This window comes from Artemia franciscana, unplaced genomic scaffold (assembly GCF_032884065.1).
Source record: "Artemia franciscana unplaced genomic scaffold, ASM3288406v1 PGA_scaffold_56, whole genome shotgun sequence".
Classification (NCBI taxonomy): domain Eukaryota; kingdom Metazoa; phylum Arthropoda; class Branchiopoda; order Anostraca; family Artemiidae; genus Artemia; species Artemia franciscana.
In genome coordinates, this window is record NW_027062696.1 from 186,878 (window position 1) to 205,293 (window position 18,416).

Sequence of the window (18,416 nt, forward strand, 5' to 3'; positions counted from 1 at the left end):
GAAAGTGCTGACCAAGTGGGTATGAAAACAAACGCCGAAAAAACGAAATGCATAGCAACAAATGACGTCCCTTGAATAACAACTGCGGGGACAGAAATTAGTTCAAATATATAGGGAGTGTAAATGAAAACACTGGTTTAACAGCACAAGAGGTAACGGTCAGAATAGGAAAGGCAAGCAGCACCTTCAGTAGACTTAGCAAAATTTGGCGATCCCAAAATTTCTCTCTTTGCTTCAAACTAAGGCCATTTCAACGGCAATATTTTGTACTTAGTTGCTTATTATTTATTTAAGAATTAACGACACTTCTTGACTACTAAGGTCACTGCAGGGACTTTAAGCAACTAACACTTAAACTAGCAGAAAGAAAGACAAGTCCTAGCGTTTGAAAGTACCTACCTTCAGAGAATAGTGGATAGTTATTGGTCTTAGAGAACAAGTAACCTAATAAAACAAGATGGCCAAAGAAAAAAGAATGTGAGGAGCATGATCAAAGTAGGAAGATGAAGGTATATAGGGCAAGTCCCATGAATTAGTGACCAAAGACTTTTAAATGATTGAACGGATTTAAAACGAAAAAAAGAGAGAAAACTATCGTTTCCAAAATAAGAGGGGAGCTTTCACCCCCTTAGGATCCATACCTTAAGCATTATCCTACGTTCATCTATACAAAATGAAGGGAATGTCAGAAGACACATTCATCTGAATTTTGAATGCAATTCAGCTGGAGCGCCTTGGCGGGGCCAAAAATTCATTTTTGAGGCTTAACAACCCCCTCCCCTAGACTACAGGAATGTTAACTCACCTTCTTAGCCAATAGCTGATGTGCAACTACACACCACCGCACATAATTGTCCAATAATGCAAAAAAGAACTGTCAAAAGACAAAAATAAAAGGCAATTATAAAAATAATCGTCAATAGACTAGTATTAACCGTTTATTTCATACAAGCTGCATGTATCTTACATTAAGACTCAGAAGTTGAATAGGCAGTTTTAGAATAACTCTAAATCGACTGCTTATCTCAGAATTTTCACTCGATAGCATTTTGACGTTCGGGCAAAACTGTAGAAAACACCACTTTCTTGTGGCGCGACCTCTTTTGCTAACTACAAAGGGCACTAGAAATTTCAATTTTCATTTATGTGAGCTAGCAATGAAATTGGAGATGTGGCCTTGGACTTAGAAATAACAGTAAACCCCTCTAAGTTCATGATAATGCCAATTTGTTTCCTCAAATCCTCGCTCTGTTTTCTAAATCCTATCCCTCCTGAAAGTTACGTGCCCTCATTTAAACTACTTGGCATCACAATTTCTTCAAATTTAAAGTGGGATGCCCACGTTAAAGACATCATCCATAGAGCTAATATGTCTATCGCCCTCCTTAAGCTCCTAAATAAATTTAGTGTCCCCCTTCCCACTCCTTAAGGATTTACACGTCTTTTCTCAGCCCGCATCTCGAAAATGCTTGTCCAGTTTGGCTCTCTTATATCTCTCGCGAAGAATCGGAAAAAATTGAACCAATTCAAAAAAGAGCCTTGCGAATAATTTTCAAAGAAGACAAGGTGCCATACTCTCTGCTCCTAAAAAAAGCTAGTTTGGAAACCCTTGAGCGAAGGAGGGTTACGTTGTGCCTCTGTTTTGCAAAAAAAATGCAATAATAAACCCTTGGACGGTAAGTATTTTCCCCAAACGTCGCTCCCCATCGAGATTACAGCCGCCTCGAGCTGATACTGAGCCTGTTCCCAGTTTGTCCCCCTTTCGCAGCGTTGCTTCCAAATATGAAAAAACTTTTGTCCCCTTCATCACAAAAATATGAATAAAATATCCCAGTAGTTTCTCCCTTTCGTTACTCTCTTTTTTTATTGGCTGATGGCGGTGCCCAGGTTGCTGCACTGCTAATGACAGATTTTGCTGAGTTCGTTATTGCTGACTCTATCACGGACTTAAATGCTAATGATTCTCCTTTGACTTGAATGGTCAAATACGTTGAGGGCTTGAATGTCGGATGCTTGCAAAACTCATGTCTCACAGCCGTATAGTAAGACAGACCGAACAAGGGCCTGAAACATTTTTCAAACGAATATTTTTCTGGTTGCATAGAAAGTGATTTAGCTGGGTAAAGACTCCAGTTGCTGAAGCAATTCTCGACTGAATTTCTGATGTGCATCCTCCTATTGGGTCTACCGGAGAGCCTTGGTACTTGAATTCAGGAATCTCGTCTATGGGTGACTGTTCTAGTAACTGCCGTTAATCCTAAAAGAAGGAAATACTGCCCCTTTTCTCCTACCAAAGTTATTCAACTCTTCCTGGTAGCCCCACGAAGATAAACCTTTCTTTTTCTTAGAAAATATCCTTCCAATGGACTTGTTTTCTGTCACTAAATATTACGAAAAACTAACAAATTTGGTAAAGACATTTTTACTTTCTTAAGGATAACTTAAAAGTAGTATTCACCAGAAGCTTCCTGGATGCCACACGCTTAACTTGGTAAGTTTTACCATGTGATAAGATGAGATATTTCATTTCAAAAAAATGTCTGTCACAATCCCCAAAGGGCCGAATTCGCATTCTGGAGTAATAAAACCGAAAAACATTTTTATAAAAATAGCACATCAACAAAAAACCTGGCTAAGCAATGCCAAAAACGACAAAATCAGAAAGGCAAAGCCATTCATTAGTAAAAAAAAAAAACAATAAGCGGCAAAATGTCAGAAAGTTAAAAAGGTAAAACTTAAACAAAACTAAAAAAGAGTGAGATAAAATTAGAGTTAAAAAGTTTTGAAAGAGAATATGTAAACAAGGCAGAGGGAACAAAAGAATCAATCGAACACAAAACTTGGGTATCACCGGTACCAAAGAAAAAAAAAGGAAAACTAGCGGTTTACTTATCAGTAATGAAGGGGACAAAGGTTTTTTCATATCTGGAGGTTAAGCAACGGATGGGGGACAAGATAGGAATGGGTTCAGAAACAGTACGTTGCAGGCGGTGTCTGGATGGGAGTGTCTTTTGGGGAAAATGTTTTCCGTGCGAAGGTTTATTATTGCATTTTTTGCAAAACGGAGACACAACGTTCCTCTCCTGTGCTCACGAGTTTCCAGCTTGGCCTTTTTTAGAAGGAGCGAGTATTAAGCTTCTTAGCTTAATACTTAGCTTAGCTTACCTTAGCTTCTTTAAAAATTATTCTCAGGGCCTTTTTTTTGAATGGATTCAGTTTGTCCTGATTCATTACGGGAGATGCCAGGATGCCAAACTGGACAAGCATAAGTTTTGTTGTTTTTTTTTTTCTTTTTTTTTTTTCTTTTTTTTACAGAATATATGAGCCTTTCAGCAACGACTGTGACTGAGTTTTTTTTCTACGGTTCTGTCAAGTAATGCATAGACTGTTAGCATTGTACATTCACAAGGACAATCCATAAAAATAGAGTTTATATCAAAATTTTAATAAATTCTTTTGTCACCGGAGATTCAATCTATCATTTAAAAACCAATTTCGCCTAGTCTGTGCTAAATCACACCTAAGAACATTTCCCATTCTTAAAACCTAATCAAACACCAAAAAAATCGCGGAGTTTGCCTATGAGCGAAATAATAAATTGCAAAGACTTGCGCTAGTTAATATTTATATTATATTTGCCTTGCGCTGACGTCATAGCTACGGGAGTAGGTGGGGAGGACCCCCATCCTTGAAAAACACATTACATCACTAGAAAAAATCTTCAAGAGTGACTTACAGCTAACTTGTAACAGACGCCGGGGATTTTTTCCTCCTATCCGTATGTCATCCCTCCTGCACTAAGAAAAGATCCCTACCTGTGATCTTGCCTTTGTTATATTATTTCTAATGTGCCTTTTGTATCAAATGTATCGTGGTAACAAGCTGTAAGTAAAAAGTAACCAAAACCATACTAAAGGTTTAATTTTCATAACAAAATAATAAAAAAAAATAAAACAAAAAAATAAAAGAGCTATTTAAAAAAAATGTTTAATTTAAAAAAAAGAGGAAAATACCCTCGAAAAGTTATCGTGATGAAAGTTACACCACCAAATTCATGAAATTCAACATAGAACTCTATTACAGGGGTATTAAGCCCTTTATAAAAAAATGCAAAGTTTCGTACTTTTTCTTAAAACCATTGTCACGGACATATTTACTTGTTTTTTCCTCTATTTTCAACTAATTATCATACAGAACAAGCATTCCTAGAACATCACAAGCTTTTGGGTAATGATTATATCATTAAAATGGTGTTAGTGTATAACTATAACGTCTCTCTATTCTATTTTAGATTTTATAGCCTATTTTATTTAAGTTTCGCATTTTTTGTTATGTTTCGAGAAGTGGTAATGGAAAATAATGTAAATCTTAATAAAAGAAAAAAAAATAAATGATGATAAATGCTGAAGTTGTTAGAACAAGAGGACTTTGGATATCGTACAGTTAACTTCCTGAAAGAAAAAAAAACATTGTCTGCGCTTGATAAATTTGAAGCCACTGGCTGATTTCTCACTGGCTGATTTTGGTAATTGGTCGGACAATGCTGGAAGGCTCTGGACAATGGAAGCGAGGTATTTATTTAGATTATTGGCAGCGGGCTCTGGTAGGTTGAAGTTAAGCTGCTCAAGCCTCTTGAAACACAGCTTTTCAACCTGCCAGAAGAAAGATCAGGGATGCGGATTTATTTCTTTTCTTTTTTTCCAGGGGTAATCGTATCGACCCAGTGGTCCTAGAATACCACGAGGAGGCTGATTCGAACGGAAATTGAAAGTTTTAGGGAAAGATCTTTGAGTCATAAAATTTGCAATGTTTGAATTAAGGCAGATATTTGCACATTAAGGGGGGGAAGCATATTGGAATCGCTTTGAAAAAACAAACAAGTAGAAATTTTCTTCATATTACGAAGTAAGAATTGTGAGCTGTATAAAGCGATTATCAACTATTTTACGAAGCCAAGCTGCGTGGAGACGACAAAAAAACCGATGATACAACTCAGGGATCTATAACACTTTCAAGACATGAAAAAAGTAGACTAAGGCAGTCGTGTAGATGTTATATTTATCAACAATAAAATTTTTTATCAGTTGCAATTGCCCACATAACTGTGTTTGCCGAAACCGTGATAACAATAAGTGACGAAATAAGGAAAAGATTATTCTGTTCAAAATACTCGTCGGCTAAAAACTTAGACAGACTGGACCCAAAGATAACTATGTCTCCTGACCACTCAAACTTAAGTTTTGTCCCACTACTTGACAAGTTTCCGAATTTGGCAATCGAGACTAATGTGAAAAACATTGCCAAAGAATGGGAAAGGCTGTCATTCTGTGCTTATCTCAAGAAAGGTGAGATCCTAACCCGGTTTATTTATGGCTTAAAGTACTAGAACGATGTGAAGGTCCTCAAGTCAAAAGTTTCCCATTTTGGGTAAAATCATGATGAAAATGCCTATCCTATTCTTCTGCTTATGCTGAGAGCTGTCAATCTTGTTTCAGCTGTCAATTTAAACAAAACAAAATTGAGAAATAAACTCGACTTTACTACTCTTAATGCTGTTATGGGTGTTAAACGAGTCATTTCCAAGGGCTGAAAACCCCCTATGAGAATGGCGACACACACCAACTGGCCAGATACTGGAAAAGGTAACAGAAAATTGGCAACTGCGAGTGCTACCATGGCTTCCAAAGATAGTGATGTTTAATGTCATATTTTTAGTCATTTTCTTATGTATAGTTTTTGTAGTATAGAGTAGTTGAAATATCAGTTAGCTCAAAGTTTCTAAAGCCAGTTCCACTTTAAAAAATAAAAGATTCATTATCTAAATGTTTAAGGTGATTTAAAAAATAGTGAAAGAGATGGTCTGTGTCGCACCATTTGTGGGGATATACACAGCTAGACATTACAAGGTGAGTAAAGAATCTTTGATAGGTATTTGGAGAAAATGCTGTTTCAACATTAAATCTCTGGTCCTTGTTAGACCAATTCATTGGTCTTTTTGAGCAAAGCTTGTAATTAGTTGGAGTAACTTCTTTTGCAAACTCGTTGTAACGAACTGTGTGATTCCTCTAGGATTTGCGTGTTGTTCGTCTTTTTTAATAAAGCCAATTTACATCTACTGCACTAATGGAAAAACCAATGTTTTTGCTGGCGTGCAGTAGTAAAGGTTAACCATTTTCTAAACCAACCAACAAACAACATAATAAATAATTAATTATCATTTATCAAGCTAGGCATACTTCGTTTTGATTTTTGCAAAATCAAAAGACTTATGTACCATACTGTAAGTTCTGTTTGAAGTATGTGTATTGTGGGAAATCAGAGTTGACGAAGCATGCCCTGACCAAGCAGCATATAAAAGCTAGCAGTGAAATTGAGACGAAGTCTGGCAGCATTGAAAAACTTCTGACTGTAGGCAGTCATTCCAAAGAAATTGAACAGCGCATCTGCATATTTTTGGCAGAACATAATCTGCCATTACGTCTTGCAGACAGCTTGATTCCTCTCCTCAGAAAATTGTTTCCCAAAGACCAGGCCCTGGCAGGGGTCACATTGGGTAAACAGAAAGCTACAAATATTTTGCGACAGAATTTTTTGTTGGTGCTACAGAACCAGTTAGTCGAGTTGCTCAAAACCACTTTTTTCTCTGTGATAATTGACGAAACCACTGATTGTACTATTGATAAACAGCTAGCTATCATGGTTGTATTTTTTAGCGAGAAAGATCTAAAACTTCATGTCAAAGTATTGGATATGGTTAAGTGTAGTGATGGATCGGCTGAGGGCCTGACTAACCGCATCGAGCAAGTCATTGAAGAAAACTCGATTCCCTGGCAAAATATTGTTGGATTTTGTGCAGATACAACTAACGTCATGTTTGGAGCCAACAGATCTGCTTCAACCCTTATGAAAGCCATGGTACCGCACATCTTGAATGTGAAATGCTCATGCCATCTTATTCACTTATGCTCGTCATATGCATGCTTGTCACTTCCCAAGACACTCGAAGACTTGGCGCGAAATATCTATGCCCACTTTTCCAGAAGCGCTTCCAGGCGAGAGAAGTTTGCCGAATTTCAGGAGTTCTTCCGATGCGAAGCACACCGAATTCTTGCTCCGGAACAGACCCGTCGGTTATCCCTTCAGGCCTGTATGAAGAGGCTTATTGAGCAACGGGTTGCTCTTATTCAGTATTTCGTAGAAACCACGTTTGAAGACCCAACTGCAACAAATGACCTTATCTTGTCGACATTACAAAGCAAGTTGACAAAGCCACACCTTGAATTCATGGACTACTCTCTTGGCCTCTCCAACGAATTCAATACAGTTTTTCAATCCGAACTCCCACTTCTTCACTACCTGAAGCTTAGTGTCAGCAAACTTGTGAATGATGTTGCGTCTAACTTCATGAAACTGGACTATATTCGCAGTGTTGGTTCGTTTACTGAACTGGATCCTTACCTTTCAAGTGAGTACCTGCCTTTAAACCAGACATATGTGGGAATAGCTGCAACCGATTCCATGCAAGAACTCGAGGATGCTCAAGAGCCAAGTGATAACATTGATCTCTTTTACCAGTCGTGTCGAAACTACTACATAGTCCTGATCAAGCAGATCAAAGACCAGTTCAAGTTTGAAGACGAAATTTATGACATTTTGGCTTTAGTTGAACCAAGGAATGCAATAAATTTGAACCCAAGATCTCTAAGGCCACTATTTGTGAGATTTCCTGTTTCTAACAGAAAAGTGTTCCCTCCAGAAAACGGACGTAGAATGGAGGTCATAGGGAATGACTGATGTCACTGAGCTTCATTTGGGAGATGCCAAAGCTGAAGACCTGTCAGTTGAACAATACTGGAAGAAAATACTTGGTCTGAAGACTCGCAGTGGCGAAATCAAGTACCCGGAACTGCGGAAGTGCATTTCGCTGATATTCTCGTTACCTTTTAGCAACGTTCCAGCTGAACGTTTGTTCAGCCTCCTGAAATTGATCAAAACAGACATGAGAAATAGTCGCGAAAATGTCACCCTAGTCTCACTGATCCGAGTCGATTACTGGTTGAAAAACGAAGATAAAACTTCATCAACTGTCAGTATACCGAAAGCTATCGCTGGCTTCAAGACGAAGGCAAACGCTACGTGCGATGAAGTGCTGGAGATGACACTTGTTTGAACTTTTTTATGTATTCTCGTTAGTGTAAAGATGTTATCATTATCTGAAGTAAAAAGATCTCATGTAAATTCTGTGGAAATCTAGGACAAAATATTCTTTTTTCTAGGGAGAAATCAGGCCTAAACACGAGGACTTCTAGGGAAAACTGGTATGAAAATAGGGAAAATTGAAATCGAAAAGTGGAAGCACTGATCAGCTTTTCAAAAATTGTATTCACATGAGTGTTGATACTTGAGTTTAGCAGTGTTTCACGGGGAATTTATGACGAGATCAGGATAAAATATTTCAAAATACAAATCGTGTTCCATAAATATTGAGCTATCAAATAGTTTAAATATGATTTTTTTTTCATAGAATGATTTTGTATAAAATATTTTTTTACATATAAATTTAGAATAATTAGCATATGAAGGGACTTATAGTAAGTAAAACGTATATATTCAATATAAAAAAGCAAAAAAAATGGAGACAATTACCATAAAATCTTAATTCCTTTGATGTTTATATTGTCACTGAAAACTCTTCTATTTGAGCAAAGCTTGTGATTAGTTGGAGTAACTTCTTCTGTAAACTGGTTAAAACGAACTGTGTGGTTCTTCTATAATTTGCGTGTTGTTCGTCTTTTTTAATATATCCATTAGTCGTCTATAACCTAAAACAATATTAGAGTCCAAAAATCTTGACTTTTTTCTTTAAGCTTTATTTGCATTTTTAATTTAAGTTTTAATCAGTTTTAGATTTTTTTTTTAAAGATTTATTTATTAATTTATATGGTATGTGTGTATGTTTGTTTGCTATGATTTTTTGTTTAATTTCTTTTCGTTTTGGGTCTCATTTATTCTTCAATAGTAATTACTGATCGTTTTGAGTTTGAAAATTATAGATTTTTCTTTCTGCTGATCTTAAGTTCAATATGTTCTTTACTTTTCTTTGATAATCTTTTTTTTTAATTAATTCGTGTTCGATTTGATTGCCAGAGTTCCAAGTTTTTTGAAATTCAACCTTGGAAGTATGGTTGTTTTGTCTTTAGACTATTTTGAACAAAATGGCTATATAAAAATTTTGACTGGATGCCTTGGGGAAAAGAGGGTAGGGGAGAGGGTGTCTGGTTTGCAGTTGAATCACTTTCGGCTCTTAAAATAGAGCAGTGACTTTTCACTTTTAGTCACAAAAATCCCCTCTGAAGTCTGAAGCTGTTGAACACCCCTTCCATATAAACCTATTATGGAGACACAACCCGGGGTTATGTCAACCCCTGAGTTTTTGTAATGTGATCTTTTGTCTATTTTGAATAAAATAATTATCCCAAAAATTCAATCCGAAGCGTTTGGGAGTAAAAGGGAGGGGGGATTGTTTGCCCTTCTATCCGTTTTCACTCTAAAAAGGGAACTAGAACGTTTAGTTTCCCACAAATGAGCCTCCTCTAAAGTTTGTAGGATTACCCCTTCCGTAAGAACTTTCTTTGCCCCCGGGGCAAAAATTACAACACTTGCCCCTGGGGTCTGGGAGTCTCATCGACCACGCATTTTTTTGTTAAATGATCTTTGAACTAATTTGAACAAAATTTCTTTCTCTAAATTTTGATCAGAGGCACGTGGGAGAAAAAATTATGGGGGTAGGGAAGAGGGTGTCTGGTTTGCAGTTACTCACTTTTGGCTCGTAAAATAGAATTATAACTTTTCACTTTTAGTGACAAAAATCCCCTCTGAAGTCTGAAGCTGTTGAACACCCCTTCCATATAAACCTATTATGGAGACACAACCCGAGGTTATCTCAACCCCGGAGTTTTTGAATGTGATCTTTTGTCTATTTTGAACAAAATAATTATCCCAAAAATTCAATCCGAAGCATTTGGGAGTAAAAGGGAGGGGGCTGTTTGCCCTTCTATCCGTTTTCACTCTAAAAAGGGAACTAGAACTTTTAGTTTCCCTTAAATGAGCCCCCTCTAAAGTTTGTAAGATCACCCCTTCCGTAAGAGCTTTCTATGCCCCAGGGGCAAAAATTACAACACTTGCCCCTGGGCTCTGGGAGTCTTATCGACCACGCATTTTTTGTTAAATGATCTTTGAAATAATTTGAACAAAATTTCTTTCTCTAAATTTTGATTAGAGGCATGTGGGAGAAAAGAATCTGGAGGGAGGTAGCTGCCCGGTGATCACTTTTTACTCTCAAAAAGGACACTAGTCCTTCTGAATCTCAATCAACTGAGCTATTTTTGAAGTTTATACTACCATCCCTTCCATAAAACCACATATACCGTCAGGGCATGACTTGCCGCCAGCCTCTGGGGGGGTTGGTTTGACCCTGAGTTTACGATTTTAACAAAATGAGTGGGGTGGGCTAGTTGCCCTTCGATAACTTTTAACTATTAATAAGGGCAATAGAACTTCCAATTTTCAAACGAATGAGTCCCGTCTGAAGTTCATACGACCATCCCTACTATAAGAACCTTACATGGCCACGGGGCGCAACTTACAACGCCTAGTCGCTAACTCTGGGGGGAAATGTGCATTCTACTTTTGAAATGTGAAAATTAAAAAATATATAAGCCTATTTGGACCATAGCCTCAAATCCTTTATGCCCCCAACCACAGATTGCACTCCCAGCTGAAGGCATTGAATCAGGAGATCAGAACCTAATCCGCGCAGACCATTATACATTTGAACATTTTAATTTAAGTTTATTTACCAAAGAAAAGAACAAAGTGTTAGCTACTTTTTGGCTATCACAAGAGACGGAAGCATTCTTTCCAACAATTTTTATATTGTTATGGTAATATTTCTGGAGTTAGACTGAAAATTAGAAGACTCTTAATGGAAGGTTTACAACCCCATCTCTCTTAGACTCCTCCTAGGAGTATACTCAGGCTATACCCTGCTCTTGGCATTAAATATATTAGACTAATCCTGGCCTTTATGGTGTTTTCTAATAAACCAAACAATATCGAGATAGAGGGCACGCTAAAATGGTGGGCCATTTGAATTTTTTTCAGAAATTTGGCCATTCGTAATATCTACCCCTTTATAGAACATTAAATAAGCTGAATTTAACGTGCAATTTGCTTTACCATGGATACTTTATGTCGATTTTAAGCATTTACTCTTCCCATGTTCCCTAATCTATTCATTTTGTAAGGAGAATATTTAAATTTTTCCTTCCCTACTTCCAGAGTTTCTCTAATTTTCAACTTATAAAAAAAAAATCATCTACAAAAAAGGGAAAAAAAACTGTCAACTAACAAATAATACCGAAATTTAAATAGAAAAAAATAACTACCCTCTACCAATAAATGTTTCTTAAACTTTACTTCAAACGACCCAATGCGTTCAGCCTCTCGAATGCCAGCTGGGGTATCATTCTAAATAGCCAGAGCTAAATACCTAATTCCAAAGCGCGGACATAGGGGGTCTCGGTACTCAACAACAAAATTATCCGTCTCCCTAATTACATAACTGTGGAGCTAACGATTTATGAAAAAAAAATCAGTAAAAACTGTAAAACCTAGATAATTCCAACATTGATAAGAAAAAACGGCAGCTTGATAATCGCGAATCTGACCAATATTAAGCACTCCCTAGAGCCCGGGTCAGGTGTTCCAAGCGATCCCTCGGGGGCACATGAGTTATTTATTGAAGAGATGCTCTAATAAACTTCAAAGGGAGCTCCTTTGATTGGAACAAAGTTTCAGTGCACTTTTTAAGGATGAAAAGTGATTGGGGAGCAACTAGCTCCCCCTTTATACCTTTTTCTCCAAATATATCTGAGTAAAATATCATTTCAATTTATTTATCAAATACTAATTACACTAAACAAGATACAATACACCACGTGAAAACACACGTGAAGTCCCCTTAAGTTAACTTTTTGGGGGAAATAGCCATTTATTAAAAATAGTTCAAGATCAGATAATAAAAACTCTGGGGGTCGACATAGCCCCCCAGAGTTCACGACTATACGTGGTAAGTTGCGCCCCGTGACCATGTAAGGTTATTATAGTAGGGATGGTCGTATGAACTTCAGACAGGACTCATTCGTTTGAAAATTGGATGTTCTAGTGCCCTGATTAAGAGTCAAAAGCTACCGGAGGGCAACTCGCCCACCCAACTCATTTTGCTAGAATCATTCAAAGATCAGGTAACAAAAACTTTGGGTCGAACCAACCCCCCAGAGCCAGGCGGTAAGTCATGCCCTGGCGGTATATGTGGTTTTATGGAAGGGATGGTAGCACAAACTTCAAATAGGGCTCAGTTGATTAAAATTCAGAAGAACTAGTGTCCTTTTTGAGAGTCAAAAGTGATCTTAGGGCAGCTAGCTCCCTCCAAACTCTTTTCTCCCACATGCCTCTGATCAAAATTTAGAGAAAGAAATTTTGTTCAAATTAGTTCAAAGATCATTTAACAAAAAATGCGTGGTCCATAAGACTCCCAGAGCCCAGGGGCAAGTAGGCTATTGTAATTTTTGCCACGGGGGCATAGAAAGTTTTTACGGAAGGGGTGACCTTACAAACTTTAGAGGGGGCTCATTTAAGGGAAACTAAAAGTTCTAGTTCTCTTTTAAGAGTGAAAACGGATAGAAGGGCAAACAGTCCCCCCTCCGTTTTACTCCCAAATGCTTCGGATTGAATTTTTGGGATAAGTATTTTGTTCAAAATAGACAAAAGATCACATTACAAAAACTCAGGGGTTGACATAACCCCGGGTTGTGTCTTCATAATAGGTTTATATGGAAGGGGTGTTCAACAGCTTCAGACTTCAGAGGAGATTTTTGTAACTAAAAGTGAAAAGTTATAGCTCTCTTTTAAGAGCCAAAAGTGATTAAACTGCAAATCAGACACCCTCTCCCCTACCCCTTTTCCCCAAGGCATCCAGTCAAAATTTTGATATAGCCATTTTGTTCTAAATAGTCTAAAGGCAAAACAACTATACTTCCACGGTTGAATTTCAAAAAACTTGAAACTCTGGCAATCAAATCGAACAAGAATTAATTAAAAAAAATTATCAAAGAAAAGTAAAGAACATTTTAAACTTAAGATCAGCAGAAAGAAAATCAGCAATAACTATTGAAGAATATTCAAAAAAAGCCCTGAGAATAATTTTTAAAGAAGCTAAGGTACCATACTCGCTCCTTCTAAAAAAGGCCAAGCTGGAAACTCTTGAGCACAGGAGAGGAACGTTGTGTCTCCGTTTTGCAAAAAATGCAATAATAAACCTTCGTATGGAAAACATTTTCCCCAAAAGACACTCCCATCCAGACACCGCCTGCAACGTACTGTTTCTGAACCCATTCCTATCTTGTCCCCCATCCGTTGCTTAACCTCCAGATATGAAAAAACCTTTGTCCCCTTCATTACTGATAAAATAAACCGCTAGCTCCGCTTTTTTCCCTTTGGTACTGGTGATACCCAAGTTTTGTGTTCGTTTGATTCTTTTGTTCCCTCCCCTTGTTTACATATTCTCTTTTAAAACTTTTTAACTCTAATTTTATCTCACTCTTTTTTAGTGTTGTTTAAGCTTTTACCTTTTTAACTTTCTGACATTTTGCCACTTATTGTTTTTTTTTTTTACTAATGAATGGCTTTGCCTTTCTGATTTTGTTGTTTTTGGAATTGCTTAGCCAGGTTTTTAGTTGTTGTGCTATTTTTATGATTTTTTTTTTCGGTTTTATGACTCAGGAATGCGAATTCGGTCCTTTGGGGCTTGTGAGAGATATTATTTTTGAAATGAAATATCTCATCTTATCACATGGTAAAATTTACCAAGTTAATTGTGTGGCATCCAGGAAGCTTCTGGTGAATACTACTTTTATGTTATCGTTACAAAAGTAAAAATGTCTTTTACCATATTTGTTAGTTTTTCGTAATATTTAGTGACAGAAAACAAGTCCACTGGAAGGATATTTTCTAAGAAAAAGAAAGCTTTATCTTCGTGGAGCTACCAGGAAGAGTTGAAATTATGAAATTTACCTTATAACTTTGGTAGGAGAAAAGGGGCAGTATTTCAAAGGGAGCAAAGAGTATGGCACCTTGCCTTCTTTGAAAATTATTCGCAAAGCTCTTTTTTGAATTGATTCAATTTTTTCCGATTCTTCGCGAGAGAAATCAGGGTCCCAAACTGGACAAGCATTTTCGAGATGCGGCTGATACTTCCTGGGGCTGAGAAAAGACGTGTAAATCCTTAAGAAGTGGGAAGGGGGACACTAAATTTATTTAGGAGCCTAAGGAGGGCGATAGACACATTAGATCTATGGATGATTTCTTTAACGTGGACATCCCACTTTAATTTGAAGAAATTACGATGCCAAGTAGTTTAAATGAGGAAACATAACTTTCAGGAGGGATAGGATTAAGAAAACAGAGCGAATATTTGAGGAAACAAATCGGCATTATCATGAACTTAGAGGGGTTTACTGTGATTTCTAAGTCCAAGGCCTCATCTCCAGTTTCATTGAGTGTACCCATAGGGCCACCTATTAAATTTCTGAAGCAAGTTTCAACAACGGTCAGGTCATCAGCAAATTTCCGTTGATCAGGAAGTTCCTTCGCAAGGCTGTTAATTATGACTGAAAAAAGGAGAGGACCTAGGAGAGTACCTTGAGGCATGCCATTATGGACAGGGAGAGGATTTGAGTAAGTATTCTGGTATTTGACAACCTGTGATCTATTTGTTGGAAAGGAAGCAACAAATTTCACCAGTAAGGATCAATATTGAACTCGCAGACAAGCTTCTCAATTAAAATATTGGGGTCAACAAGGTCAAATACTTTCTGAAGGTCAATGGAAATTAAATTTAGCCGGAAATTAGGCCTTTCCGGGATTTTTCCGATGTTGTCAATAAGAGAAATGAGGTAGTGGAAAGTAGAAGTGGATTTTAATTTCCCAAATTGCCTCAGGTCAGTAAGAGGTAGCATTTTTTTTTTCTTTAGCCAATCTGCAAGGAATCATTCATAAAGTTTTGAGGAAATAGGAGTAGTGGTAATAGGAAGAACACCTTCAAAACCAGGCTTTACGTTTTTTCTTTTTCAAAGGAGTAATGAAACCCTGTTTCTAAATTGTTGGAATTCGCCCAGACTCGGTAATCCCGTTAAACAGGAAAGACAAAGGCTTAGAAAGGAAGTCCCCGAAGCCACTAATAAGAGGAAACGGGATACCCAAAGGACAAACACTCGTTTTCTTAGTTTTTCAATTCTTCTTTCTATATCAGACGGGGAAATAGTGGGGAAAGAAGGGGATAGGGCCCCTGTTGGTAATTGATCGGACAATGCTGGAAGGCTCTGGACAATGGAAGCGAGGAATTTAATTAGATTACTGGCAGGGGGCTCTGATAGGTTGAAGTTAAGCTGCTCAAGCCTCCTGAAACACAGCTTTTTAATCTCGGAATACCAACTTTTTGGTTTATTGGTGAACAATTCTTCGTACGTTGTTTTTGTAGTACGATCGTGCCATTTACGAATTTCTTTTTTAATTGATTTTGCTAGTTTATTGGCTTCATCCGGTTTACCATTTTTGAAAAGCTTCAATTTGGTTCTAATTAGTGTTTTTATAGCTTAACTAGCTGTTGGGGTGGCGCTTCGCGCCACCAAGCCCCCCCCCCCCCGCGCGCGTAAGTCGTTACGCGCCATATTAGTTAAGCGCCATTGTAGCAGTGTCCCTGTGTCCCACCTGTGAATAGAGATAGATATAAATATATATTTTTAACTACGTAAAACATGCGAATATACAACATTCTTCGCTATCCCATTGTCTGTGCATATAAATAGCATTTATATTCCCTGTGTCCCGGTCGTCATTTGTGTCCTGGTGTCCCAGTTTGTATTTCCTCTTTGAGTGTCCCGGTCGTCATTTATATTCCCTGTGTCCCAGTGTCCCGGTCGTCATTTGTGTCCCGGTGTCCCGGTCTGTAATTTCTATTCAGACAATCCCTGTGTCTCAGTCGTCAATTATATATCCCACCTGTGCCCCCGGCGTCCCCGTTGTAGTTGTGTCCCTGCGTCCCGGTCGTCATTTATATTCCCGGTCGTGATTTGTGTCCGGGTGTCCCAGTCTGTAATTTTTCTTTGAGGTTCCCGGTCGTCATTTATATTCCCTCTGTGTCGGTCGTCATTTGTGTCCCGGTCTGTAATTTATCTTTGAGTGTTTTTTCTTTTTAGTTTTTTTTAGTTTTTTACATTTTTTCAGTTTTTTTTCTTCTTTATTTTTCAGCGTCACTATGAAGTACATATCGCCGAACCTTCAGTCATTTTACAATTAAACATTTTTCCGTGAACGCATGTCTTAAATACCATTAATGACGTCACCGTCAAAGCAAAAATGACGACAACTAATTTCATGACGTCAGTCAACACAGAAACATGACGTCACCTGATCCACAGACAGACAGACAGACAACTTATTTATATATATATAGATTAATAAAGGGTTTGTCCCTAGAACACTTTTAAATCTTTTTTCTGGGAAAAACTTTGATATTTATCAATTAGCTTCTTTGTAAAACGTGGCTATTTTCTCATCAAGATATTTTAAACTATAAATGTCAGACCAATCATCAGCATTCAGCCACATACCAAAAGAAAGAAGACTAGAATTTTGAAGAGGGCGATAAGTGCCATCAGTTATTGAGAAAGAATGCTTAAAATTTGAGGAGGGGGATAAAATAATCGAAAGATGATAGCGCCCACCAAGTGGGATCAAAGCTGAGGGAGGGCTGTAAAAATTATACATATTAGTTAAAATAACATCAAGAGAGGTATTTCCCTGAGTCATTGGTATTTTAACAACTTGCTTTACTTTAAGTGAGGAACAAAAAGAATCCATTTCAAGGTCGTTGGCATCGCCATCTACAAAAAGCCCAGATTGGGCTACTTAGAAATAACAAGACCAGCACTTGTCTGCAATTGCTGGATGCATTTACGTTTTGAATCGATATTTTGATTTGGGGAGTAATAGAAAACAGCTATTGCAATAATATTAAACGGATGAGGGAGTAATTTTGGTCTAATACTTAGCCAGAGGATTTCATTACACTTGGATAAACTAGGGACTCGAATAACCTTTGGGTAAAGGTTATTCTTATTGAATAACAAAACACCGCCACCTTTTTTCCAAGTGGGTGGTCTAAAGGACGGAGTTTAATAAACTCTGAATAATTAGTCAGGCGCGGGGACCCTGGGTCGTGGGACTGTACTTCAATAACAGCTATAATTTCTATTAGATTTGATTCTGAAGCACCTCGCGTTCAGTAAGCTTTTCAAAATTAAGACTTTGAGCATTAGTAACTAAAAGTTTAGAAAAAAAAACCGATTGGGGAATCGCAACAGGGAGACTTGATGAGTTTGAGAATTTCCTGGGTGGGGTTTTAATTTAATTTTATCATGCTTTGGAGAAGAAGGGTAAGAGAAGGATTTACCTTGGGGATTCGGAGGGGGGCGGGCAAGGATAATGACGAAGCATGATAAGGAAGATGCAACTTGTTTCCAGTTGAGGGGAAGTGAGAACAAATAGAATTTATTACAAGACAATTATTGAATGCAAAAAGCCTCAGACTGAGTCACGCTGACAGGGTAGAGGATTTTCCTAGAGAGAAGAAAGGGGGATATGGAAAGGCAAGAAGGTGCTGGAAAAGGAAAATTGGGTGGGAACTTTCTGGGAGAAGGGAGGTCGGATTAACTTCGGGAAACGACGGGTGGAGGCCTGAACCACTCACCAACATCTTGGACACATGGAGCGGATAGGGAATGCAATATGTTTCGTGACTGGGAGGGATATGAGTAAGAGGGGATTGTGGGAGGGTTTGGGTGCGATGGTGATTTGACTGACCGTGAGTAAATTTTTGGGTTGCAGGGGCGTTTCGGGGAGAGGTTACCTGAGGCATGTCGCTTAGTATCGGATAGGTAAGGAGGTAATGAAGGGTATTTAATAAGGGAGGAATGGGATCCGTAGTGCTGCATAAAAAGAGGGGCTTTCCAGTGTAGGATGTTTTACTACAATGACGAAGCTACCGGACGCCAGTGAGGGCTAAGATACTTGAGTCCTGTAACAAGTACAAGTAAGTATCCCCAGTAAACAACAGCTCCGTCGGTCTACTGGCTCTAACCTTCTGAAAATTAGGACGTATTCATACCACTAGTACCAAGTGATTACATTTCCTGCTAGTGATGACCACCTTTTTAGATTAGGATTAGATACCATAAATGGGGTCCATGCTGCTTTACACACCCTAGGCTTGAATCTCCAAATTTTTCCCTGGAATT

The 18,416-nt window shown here is 37.9% G+C and overlaps 1 protein-coding gene across 2 annotated transcripts in view; it reads right to left on the reverse strand.

Annotated features, from left to right (window-relative positions):
• Positions 1 to 18,416, reverse strand: part of LOC136042024 (oxidized purine nucleoside triphosphate hydrolase-like) — a 60,718-nt gene that overhangs the window by 16,259 nt on the left and 26,043 nt on the right. The window contains exon 2 of one of the 2 annotated variants that reach the window (XM_065726878.1): positions 8,647 to 8,822. The exons of the other annotated variant lie outside the window; for it this stretch is intronic. The gene's annotated coding sequence lies outside the window, so the exon portion shown is untranslated. The remainder of the gene's footprint in view (positions 1 to 8,646; positions 8,823 to 18,416) is intronic. 2 annotated transcript variants of the gene reach the window in all.